The sequence below is a fragment of the Anomalospiza imberbis genome, chromosome 4 (genome assembly GCF_031753505.1).
Source record: "Anomalospiza imberbis isolate Cuckoo-Finch-1a 21T00152 chromosome 4, ASM3175350v1, whole genome shotgun sequence".
Taxonomy (NCBI): Eukaryota; Metazoa; Chordata; class Aves; order Passeriformes; family Viduidae; genus Anomalospiza; species Anomalospiza imberbis.
The window spans coordinates 54567176-54579520 of record NC_089684.1 but is presented as its reverse complement, the minus strand read 5'-3'; the positions used below and the strand labels follow the sequence as shown (position 1 = coordinate 54579520).

The 12345-nt window shown below is 38.3% G+C and overlaps 1 protein-coding gene across 8 annotated transcripts in view; it reads right to left on the bottom strand.

Moving 5' to 3' along the window:
- Positions 1-12345, bottom strand: part of PPP2R2C (protein phosphatase 2 regulatory subunit Bgamma) — a 193251-nt gene that overhangs the window by 99710 nt on the left and 81196 nt on the right. The window lies entirely within an intron of this gene.

Here is a 12345-nt window from a genome sequence, read left to right as displayed (position 1 = left end):
ACTTCTTACATTACACATATTTTTTCTCTCTGAGTGTTTAAAAAAGCCTTTGCACTGTTTTAACCCAAGCCAAGGAGTTATACTGCCGAGCAGATGTGCAGAAGAAAGAGCAATAGATAATTACTGTCATTAGTTGCCTTCTTCAGACCAGAGCCTGGCTCCAAGTGCTGTACAGTGGGGTGCAGAGAAATTGCATATCCATCCAAGAAAGACCAATCAAATGTAAATGACTGCAGTCCCTTGATCTTTCTGAAATGATGTGGTTCACCCTCCGGCTGCAGATATTGGATTTTGCAGTATTAATCCCCACTAGTGTACTCTAATACTACCACTGGAGTATATGTACATTTTGATAACAACATATGAAGAAGCACAAATTGTGTTACAAAAATCACAGTATTATAAGAATATTTACAATTGCACACATTTAGTCTTTAGGGAACTTGACAGGTTTAATTATCCAATTAAAGTCAGAAAGACCACAGTTTTCTACATTTCAAATCAAGTGCTGAGATAACAAACATGCCAGAATTAAAATGCAAAGGGAAGACACAAGACACAGAATCTTTGACTGGTATGGATTGGAAGGGACCTTGAAGACCATCTAGTTCCAACTACTTGCCATGCCTAAGGATACCTTCTACTAGACCAGGTTGCTCAGGGCCCTATCCCTGTCTTCAATTGCTTCCAAGGGATGAGGCAGCCACAACTTCTAGGGGCAATCTGTTTTAGTGTCTCACCACCCCCACAGAGAATAATTTCTTCCTGATATTCAACCTAAACTTTCCCTCTTTCATTTTAAGCCCATTACCCTTTGTCCTGTCAATATATAGCCATGCTAGAAGGGCCTCTCCATCTCCCTTGCAGCTCCCTTCAAGTACTGGAAGAACACAATGAGGTCACTCCAGAGCCTTCTTTTTTTCCAGGCTGCACAACCTCAATTTTCTCAGCCTCTCCTCACAGGAGAGGTGCTCCAGCCCTCTGATCATCTTTGGGAATGTAGCACACCTCTCTGCTAACTCAAAGACCCCAGTAGTCTCAAATACATGCTGTGGGTGTACCTTTTCAAACAGAATTTTTCTCAATCGATTCCTACATAAGGCCAGACTCCTAGGCTGCTGCTAGGAGTTTACAGGTGTACACAGTCAACTCCTGCCCATAAATCTTGGAGGATGGTGCCATATCTGCTTCTGAAAAGGTTATGTTTCTCAAAGTTTACCATCAAATGGATCTATAAGGAATTATCAGTGACTTCTTTTTAGTAGTCCTATGTCTCTGCAGGCAGCCAACCTCACACAAGGAGTCCTGCTAAGCTAGTTGTTTTTGCTTTCTCTTCATTTCACTCATTTGTTGTAGGAATTTATTCAAAGTTAATGAATCGGTCCAGATTTCTTCATACATATTTCAGTGTTCTTTCAAAAAAAGAGATCTACAATTTAGAAATAGGCATAAATCTTGTATTCAGTCAAGCATGACCATGCTTGAGTTGTCCTGCAGTAATACACTAACAACAAGCCTCCCTGACTACCAGACTTGATAATCGGAATTCCTTCCTAACAAGGCTTTCAGTGAGACTTTATTATTCCGAGAAAGTCCGAGTTGAATTGATTCACTGTATTTCACCACAAAGCTGCATTTTTTGAGATATCTCCATATGGAAATCTCAATCAAGTCAAAAGGAAGTTTGTTATAGACATGAACATTTAAAAAACTGACAAAATCCTCTCTTTCCAATACATTGAAATAAGCTGCCACTCAAAATTTTGCAAAATATGGTCAAGTGCTAAGCAGTTTGCTGGGAACATCCATGAAAGGAGATCTGACTATTCTAATCCTGTAAAATACAATTCAGGGAGGGGAAAAAGATCATTAAAGATCAGATGAATTTCACAACTTCATTCCTCAAAAATATCCATCTGAATTGGCAAGAGGAGTGATTTCTGAGGTATTTCATTTCCACACACGTTCTCCTTAATAAAGTTCATATTTCAAATCCTTACCTATTTTACTCACCAACTGTTTTACTGCTCCCATCACATAGCACTTCACTTTCCAACTGCTTTTCTTTATATACATATTGTGACCACTGTGAGAAAGTTACTTCATGCACTAATGTGCAAAAGGGTTGGCAATTCAGTCATTGTTTCAGCAGAACAGAGTACCACAAAACCTCTGCCACACTACTCTCCTGTGGGCCAGTGCCATAAGGTAAAGTGAGGGCTGTGCACTGCAAAACAATTCCCATCAAGCTAACACAATATCCTCTGTAATCTTAGAAAAATAATCTTGCAATTTGGTTCCTCTGCCAACAGCAGAAACAGCAGCTATGGCACGCGGAGAAACAGCAGAGGCCAAGCTAGCATTTTTTAAAGCCACCTGATGATGTTGACAGTGATCTGGAAACAAACTACATATTATGGTTTCTGTTCTAGGCATACTAATTTGAGAATAGAGGGCAGGATATTATAGCAGAAATATTTTCTTGAAAGATGTGTCTAAGAAGCCAATTTCTCCACCTTGAGATTTACTGTGTAGTCAGTAGGAATCTGTGTATTGCTGCAAAGATTCACGAAAGAGTAAATTTGACATTTACACAAATGGATTTCTGCATACAGTTAAGCTCTACTGCTGTTACCAACAGAAAGCACACCTTAAAAGCAAAATACAACACAACAATCCACAAAGAAAACCACAAAAACACCTCCTTGATAAGGTGAATTTTCAGTTCAGTCTAAATACAGTCTTCAGTTTAAAAAATCATGTGTTTCACATTAGAGACAATGCTAATAAAACAACAGGATTTTTCTATTTCTCGTAGGAACGTCTGTTTCCAAAGAAGATAAGCTATATTTCATTTTGAAACCCCATTCCTATTGCAATTAGCAATGGCTCTAGAAGCATAAAGTTAAAAAAGGACTAATCAAGATATTGATCAAAACATGATTTGACAGAAACTGTACAGGAAATCTGAATTAAAAAATAAAAGCCATTACAAGAAAAAACAAGTGAAATTAAAAACCCACAATCTTTATTATTGGCATAGTTTTACTTAGCAGTTTGCAGCACAAAACCAATTTGTTTTCCTTAAGTTTTAGCTGAAGGTCTAAATGAAACATGCAATACATCCAGAGTATTTTCTCATTTGTTTTAACATTTTCAAAACAGTGTTGAAAAGCTGAATTTATACCCAGCTGTAGTTTTTATAACCAACCAAGAGAAATTTAGTTTGTATGCTAGAGCAACTGTGGAAATCAATTCTTAATCTATGACCTTGCTTACCACAGCTTGAAGCCTTGCAATAAATAAATGCCTTGAGCCACACATAAGAAACATTTGGTGAATTAGAGACAAATAACACAAATCTATATGTGTATATATAGTATTAGAAAGGTCACATAAAATACAATATAGGCTTTTTTCTTGCCCTAACATAATAATGTTTGAAAGGCAAGACCTGATAATTGTCTACATTAATATCCAGGTGGTGAACAGCCACTCGCACCTATTTTCTTTTCAAATTACATTGTTCATCCTTTTAGACAACTTCCTGTAGCCCATCTTTTGCTTAGCGTGGAAAATGCTAGAATGCTTAGAAATCTCTGAAAATAACTATTTTCTTCGTCCTAGCATCTGAAAAGTCTTTCTCTAAAGCACATTTAAACTTCCTTGTGAACATTGTGCAGTGTTTCATCACTAACAACAGGAAAATAAATGCCAGAGCTCATGTCTTAACCTGCACTTAGTCACAATTACCCCCTTTTACAAGCTGAATCTCTCAAATCCTCACCCCAAAAGAAATTACTTATTTCTCACTGGAACATATGCTAAAAGAAAAAAGAACCTATAGTTATGTTGCCTTATTAATATTGCACCATTAAAATTCACAAAAAATCCTGGAAACAAATCTGTACCTCCTTAAAAACACACCTCCCATTCTTGATGTATTTGATTGACAGTAGATTTTAAAAACAAGTAGTACAACATAGCCTCGTTCAGCTAATTTCACTCTCTTGATTGTCTCCTTCCTGAAACACTGAAATTCAAATGTGACTGTGACTGACAGTCCTTTTGAGATTAGCATGGCATTATTAGTTTGCACAGCAGGTGACCAAAAAAACTGCTGGAAAGGTTTCCCTTATTTTAACTGTAAAGGATGTAATCTAATATGAAAAGAAAGAATTTGGAGGCTCACAATTACCGTTGAATTGGAACAGTACAAAGAAACCAAAGCAGAAAAAAAAGACTTGTTTTGTTTAAGTAAGAGTTGCAGTTAAGGTCGTTAGGTGCTTTCTAATGTTACATTTTCACAGGTCCTGTATCACTTGACATTCAGAAGAAAAGCTAGATTTATACTGAAATTATCAGGCTCATCCTACTACTTCACTGTACCTGTGCGCATAAGCACACCTAGTTAAAATCCACAAAACAACTCAGGAGACTTCTGAACTTCTGCCCTCGATCTATCGACTTATTCCAGTGTAAGGGCAAGTTTTACAAATAGGATCCCAAGTACACATTGGTCAGAACTGATGCCTGGAAATAGAGAAACGTTCTGGAGTACCACAACTGTTTTCATCCAGAAAATTAAGCTGTGTTTGACCCTATCCCAGAAGAGATTATTCTTACTGTTATAAACGCCAATCACTTGGTTTTTAAAATTTTAAAAGTTTAATAATAATAAAATGGTTATAAAAATAGTAATACAATTAGAGTAATGAAAATTTAGAGTTAGGACAATTACAAGACAATAAAAAGCAAAGAATTACGGACGTCCGGATGCTCTCGGGCACTTAAGCCCAATAAGCATGCCTTGTGAACAAAGGAATAATCTTTAAAAGCAGTAGCCTGTTGCATATTCATACATCTCATACATGATGCATGATTTCCTTGCAAATTAAGAACTTTTCTGGTTTTTGTCAACTTCTTCCCCTTAATCCTGGTGGTTCCATAAAGACAGAGAGAAGGTGGAAGAATGTTTGTCTTTTCCGATAAGGAGGCAGTAATTCTTTATGGGCCCCCATCATTGTCATCTCTGTGTGAAGAGTTTCTTCATTATCTCATCTCTTGCTTGAGTAAGTAAAAAAAAACCCCACATACATAGGTTCTATTTTAACTACAAAACTACATTTACCATACTATTAAAATGTTAATACAGCACTTCTAATCAATATAACATAATACATATAGTATTCAATTTAATATTTGCGAAAAGCCAATCATAAAATATGCATTTTTCACATTACCAACAGCTAAAGAAGAGCAGGAAGAAGTACAATCTCACGCATGCTTTTCTCTAAAGCACTAATTTTTGCTTGGCAGGGACCTTTTTAATACCCAGCTGGAGTGACAGAGGCATTCTGAACTGAAGCCCCTCAGGTAACAGTGGTATTCTGCAGTTATAAAAGCACATTCAGTTCTCAGCTTCCCAAATATTTGGGAATGACACCAACCAGAGCTCTCCACAGTGCTTGGTGGGAATGGGCAGCCGTCAGCACAGCCGCTGCACAAGTGGGAAGCCCACCCAGCCTTGCTGCACAGCCTGCAGCCCCTCAGTGACCTGAGAGCCTCAGCACCGAGCAGCAGTCACCCCCAGTGCCCTGCCCAGCCCCACCTGCTGTGTGCTATTGGGCATTTGAAATTCCTTTGCAGGGTACAGTCTCAAAGGCAGGTCCTTCCAAGTGCAGGAGACTTGCTTGGTGTATTAATTTGCGTTGGCACAAACTACTTCCCCACTAACAAAGCAACAAATTTACATCACAATGTGGAGCTGTTTCTAACCAATGACCCTTACAAAACAAGTTAAGATTTAATATTTGTGAAACAAAGCAAAGAATTCACTGGTGGCTTTGTATCAGCATAAATGACTAATTACTTTAATCAGGAAGCTGAAAAGATAATGAACTTGATTTATTATAAACACAGGGGCTTGCCCTCTTATAAAAATTACTTGCTCTGCAGTTCAGGACACATATTGATTTATGGCACTACTTGTAATTCTCTTATTTTTAAATTTAATAATGGGTGAAAATGAATTAAAAGTAAACTGGAAAAATACACATTCCCAATATAATTTTACTCAATTCCACAACAATATTCATATGTTATGTATACCCCAGTATTTCACTAACAGTAAAAATACAAAACTATTTTGAAAAACATGCAGTGAGTAAAAGATTAATTTGGTCAAGATTATAGAAAGAGTGAATATTTTTGGCTTTCTCCTACATGACCCCTTATTATTTAGTGATACCTGACATCTGTTGCTGAGACCAGCTGAACTCAATTCAAACACAGTTTAGCTAGGAATAACTGAGAGAGTAATAAAAAATCTCTGAGGATAGATTATGAATCAGTTATGGCTTAGAATTCCATTAGAGAGAGACTGAGTCTGCCTGGAAAGTGGTAGTAGACAAGAAAATAACATCTTTGCAGAAAAGCCACTTTGGAGAGCACTTTACTCTGTCCTGGCCCATGCATGACCAGTCCTTTACCTCACTAAAGGGCCATTTGTGGACAGAGAGAGCACTTAAGGCATGTCAGGCCCCCATGACAAGGCTTATAGATTTACTGCATTACATTCAAACTACACAACACAGTGACAAATTTTACTGTACATATCTCCTAAACAAACATAAAAACATTCATGTCAAATCCACTCATGCTAAAACGGACTCTGTCACCCATGTGAAGCCCTCTAAGTTTCTCCAAAGAAGATGACTGCCATGAATTTTCTCTTTCTGCATATTTAAGTTGTAGATTCCTGAGGTGCATTTCTATATATTTTGCTGAAATGTTTTCATAGCTCAGTGGTAACCAGCAAAGCTCTCTGGCTTAAGTTTTTTTGAGTAATCACTGGAGTGCCAAGGTATTCAAGGACACTCACACAACCAAGTATAAGGACAGTTGCTCAGTTATTATAGAGGTAATTATTATTATTATTGCATTGTTATTTGCAGAAAAAAATGATGTGAGAATATTTTCAATGTGAAGAATGCTTTCAGAGATTGGATGATCAGCTCGATTCACATTCCACTCTGGAGCTTAGCTAAAACAAACCATATTCCTCAGGGCACTGCAACAAATGGATTACCATAAAATAAAGACACTTGGCAGCCAGGTTCCTATTACAGCTGCTTCTTGTGCTTACCAGTCATCATGATCTCATGTTCCCCCTGTTTTAATACAGCCTCACACTGTCTCTTTCTTGTCTCATACTTAACACTACATTCCTCTGGGCAGAAACCACCTCCCTCTGTTTAAGGAACCAGCTGTGCCTAGTGACTCCATGCTATCACAGTTTAAATAACAAGCAAGATATGCATCTGATACTGATTTAGGGCAGAGCTGAACAACACATTTGTATAATCTTTGCATTATCAAAGTCCATGGAAATTTTTATTCTTGAGGTTAGTTTTTTTTTATGGTTGGTACAAAGAAGGAAGAAGAAGCTTTTTCAAAGAAAAAAAACTTTAGTCACCCATCAGTTCTGATACATCACAATTATTATCACAACCACATCAAATGTGAATAAGAGCAGTACTGTCACTGGCAATTTTGTAAAATATTCTCTTATTTATCTCCAGTGCTTCTTCCAAGCCTGGTCATAGACAGAGGAAGTCCCAGAATTCAGACTGGAATTCTGCAGTTTGAAGGATACCCATCACAAGATTACTGAAAGATACCTGCCCCTGTCCATGAGGGGCACACAGGGCACAGACCTCTGCTGTGTTCTGTAACCACTCTCTCATGACCAGACACCAAACCCCACGTCCACAAAGCTGCAGAAAACACCTGCTACTGCAGTAATTGCAATAGAGACCAGAAGGTCTGGGATACATACCAATGTAAGACAGATTTCTATCAGGCTCTTCAGGCTTGGGTAGCCCAGTTAGCTCTGACAGCCTGTGGGAAGTCTGGGAGATACTTATCCAACGTCACACCACAATCATGGTTGTCTGAAACTGCAGACATCATTTTTAAGGACCACTGATTAATACAGTTTATTTTCTTTGCTGGATTTTTAACTCATGTAAATGCCTTACAAATAAAGGTGCCCTCATTCTATGAAGTGAACCATCTGGACTTCTTTTTTTTTAATCCACAGTGTTGGAGGTCAGGCAGAGATCAAGTGTTCAGGGTTTGGAACAACTAAAAAGGAATGAGAATATGAATTCAAAGAGAATTAATACAAAAGAGGAATGCTCATCTGCAAAATGAAGTTCCATTATTTTACACAAAAAGAAGCCATTAATTATTGAATACATATTTGCTAGTTAAATCTGGGTTAATGTGCTGATTTTGGCTGGGGTAATTTTCTTCACAGTGGCTATTATGGGGCTGTATTTTAGATTTATGCTGAACACAGGGTTGATAACCTAGAAATGTTTTTGTTACTGCTGAACTGCACTTAGAAAGAGCCAGGGCCTTTTCTGCTTTTGGTATATGGCCAGGCTGGCAAGGAGGTGGGGAGTGCATGGGAAGTTGAGAGGAGATGCAGCCAGCACAGGTGACCCAAAGTGACCAAAGGGATATCCCAGACCATGTGACATCATGCTCAGCCCATAAAGTGGGGAGCAAAAAGAGGAAAGGGGGGACATTTGGAGTGATTATGTTTCTCTTCCCAAGTCACTGTTACAATGTGATAGACCCTGCTCTCCTGGAGATGGCTGAACACCTGCCTGCCCATGGGAAGCGGTGAATTAATTCTTTGTTTTGCTTTGCTTGCGTGTATGGCTCTTGCTTTCCCTATTAAACTGTCTATATCTCAACCCATGAGTTTTCCAGCTTTTACTCTTTGAATTCTTTCCCTGATCCTGCTGGTGAGGGAGTGAGCAAGCCTGGGGCTTGACTTCCAGAGGGAGTGAAACCACAACAGTTCTATACAGATCTATTTTGGCAGTGAGAGTGGTGCTACAGAGCAATATTTACTGGCATCCTGAAGATTGTCCCAACCTGCAATCTGTGGGTTTTTTTCAGAAGGGAACATTTTTAACAAAAAAAAAAAATAGGTAAAATTATACTTTAAAAGGTACTTGTTATTGCAGCATTAAGACTGTAAACTCACTCTCTCAGGCATTTATTTTGTAACAATCACTTAATTTCATATTTGGTTATGTTTGACAACTTTCACAGGGAGCTAAACACTCTGTTCTGTCGCTACTGTGATTTCTGAGACAAAAAATATGAAATAACTTTAAAAATTATAGATCAGGTTCACTGACAGGCTTGTTCTGCTGAACTCAGCAAGACAGAAAGGCTGCCTGGTATCAGTCACTCCTAGGGGCTAGTCTGACTTGCACTTGCTGGCAAAAGTCCTTCAAGGCCCATCTGCCAGCAAGAACAGTGGGGGTGGGCAGGGGGAGGAAATCATTCATGTGCACACTCAGGTACTGCCAAGTCCTTCTCTATTCTCAAAAACTTCAAACAGTAGAAGCTACCACAAGCAATATTTAAGATGTCGGTATACCAATTTTTTCTTCTGTGGAGTCCTCAAAATAGAAGCACTTCACCCGAAGAGACAAAGAGAAGCTACATAGAAAGAGAAGATGAAAACTGAACAGATAAAAGATTTTATCTTTTATATATTTATCTTTCAGAAATATCTTCAAAATATTATGCTTGTCATCACAGAACCATGGTCAGCATTATCAAGCACTGCAGGATGTACTGAAAAGATACATTTCAAAAGGCTTATTGGAAAAGCAGGGGGACACATCAAATATATACAACAGATGTTTGCACAGTAAGCTCATATCCTCAAACTTGCTGATACAGGTCTATTTATTTAACTTATTACTATAAAAACACATAACAATCCCAAAGCATTCAAAATAGATGTGCATAGCAGAGCTGTTTATATTCCAATAAGAGAACATTCTGATGTTCTCAATCAGATTTAAAGAGGCAGATCAAAGAGAAAACATTTAAAATTAAATGCAAAACCTTATTCTTATTCGAGGAAAAAAAAATCATATACTACAAATACATAGATATACACCCTTTACATATATGTACACATATACATATTGCAAAGTTAGAGACAAATTGGCTTAGCCTGTCCTGTTATGTGTACCCATTCCACACTCCCAGTTTTATTTTTCTGTAAATGTACCCTTGAAGGCATCAGCTTGTATAGAAGGGCAACAGCTGTTCAGCTCTTGGCATGATTAGGATTTTCTCCCTCTATGGTATTGGACAAAGAATATGGTGATCATAAACGAGCACACCCTACAGCTTTCCTGTTAAAGCCTTCTGTTCCTTCCCACTATGCATCTCTGTCTCTATCCCACTATTCACCACATACTTTTAGTGACATCTAACATTTAGATTATACTTGGTCTTAGACACAGCCCATGGAAACCTTCACTTGAAATTAGTAATACTGACTCTAATGAAATGTTTGATTTCATACCACAGTGCTCTCTGTCCTCTAGCACAGTACCAAATCTTTTAAAAGAGTGAGCAACAACAGAGGTTTTTCCCTATCATCAAATCTTTGGTTTAGGTTTTATGTTTACTTGGCTCATGGAAAGAAAGAAAGAAGGAAAGACAAAGGCATATTTGGCTGTCCAGATGAAGCACAGTGTAACTGGTGACACACCATCTATAGACAAAGTAAAACAAGTTCCTCTTCTGCAAGGAAAATTCTAAGCTAAGCTGCAAGCCCCAGTCAGGCGAGAAGCAGATGTGCTAGTTATTTATAAATCTCCACAGGATGACTTGGCTTTAGATTGGCTTTCGGTTGTTTTTATGATAGCTTTTCCTGATTTGTTGGTGTCAGACACTCCTCCACTCCCATTTCCATGCAGTTCTACAGCCAACTGCCTGAAACATCAGTTCAGCTGTTTCTTTTGCACATCAATACTACACAACTGATGCTGTGAACAGAGGGGACATTTTCTGTATTTAATATTTAACACAGTAGCATTTTCTTTATTCATATTCTGTTCCTGTGACGGAAAGTCAAGGGCAGGATCAATGTGTGGAATAGATCTCTATGACACAGTCTCACCTCTTAGCACTTTCAGCACACAGACTCTATGTAACCAAGCTAATGGCACCAGCAAAGAGTATAAATATTAGGAAGAAAAACACCATCATTAGGAATGCACTACAAAATAATGGTCTTTATCAGTGTGAAACCTGCAGCACCACAGATTAAAAAATTACTTGCAGGCAAGGCTCAACTCTATTTGCTTCCCAGCTTCCTTTACTTTGTGAAGTGTTCAGCTCAAAATCAGCATGAGATCTGCTCAGAACTTGTGGCAGATTGCAGCCCAAGTTACAAGAAAACACACATTTGCACTATCCCCAGCAAAGGAGATTACTCCACACAAGAAATCCCTATACACTTACTAGCAGGTTCCAGGGCAGAAGCAGCAAGTTCACAACGCACTTGTCACAGTCGCTGCACTGTCAGCTGTAAAACCAGGAAAGGCAAAGTACACAGGCCATAACATCAGTTTTCTTCTGCACAAGCATTCAGCCAAGAGGATATTTTATGGGGAGGGAGATGCAGAAGAAAGAAGGGGGAGGGAAGGAAGCAGCAGCATCAGCATTAATCTAGCAGCACCCACCCTACAGGGCTCCCAAAGGAATCCCAGTATCCTCTGCACCACTGGGGACAGCACAACACATCAGCCACCAGGCAGGAGTGGGGCAGGAGACAATACTGAATCAATTACTTCCAAACAGACCTTCAAACTATTCCCAACCATTCAGAACTTGGCAGCCAAACCTCAATTAAAATAAACAAAAATAATACCTACCCAAAATCCTAAGAGAAACACAACCCCAAAAACCTGTTTACAATTGAAGTTTCCTTTCCAGTTACACATCAATTCTTCTGAATGTTTTTTCATAGTTCTGGAGGGTAAAGAACAGGTCCCATTGTGCTCTACCTGACATAAATAGGCAGCCTTCACTCCAGCACTCTTACAAAATTAAGTAAACTAGCACAGAAACTCCTTTCTCAAAAACCAACAATGTTGATGTAAACACTGGTAAAAAAAAAAAAGTCTCAGAATTAAAAAAAAAGATTTAAAAAAGTAATTGCTATCCAGAATAAATGTAATTCTTAAGTTATCTCCACTGCTTCCATCATAAAGAACAAACAGGACATTGCTCTCCCAAGCTGGTCACAAACTGCCAGAATAGATTTTTTCATTCTCTCCTACTTAATTATCAAATTAAGCTCTTTTTCTTTTGACAGACTACAGAGCAATATAAATGGCACAAGGTCATTCAGCACTTAACACACAGATAGGATATAATAAATTGTTACAGCAAAACCTCTAAATTCCAGCTAACTCAGCTTGTAAATTCAAATAAATTTCCTGGGATTTT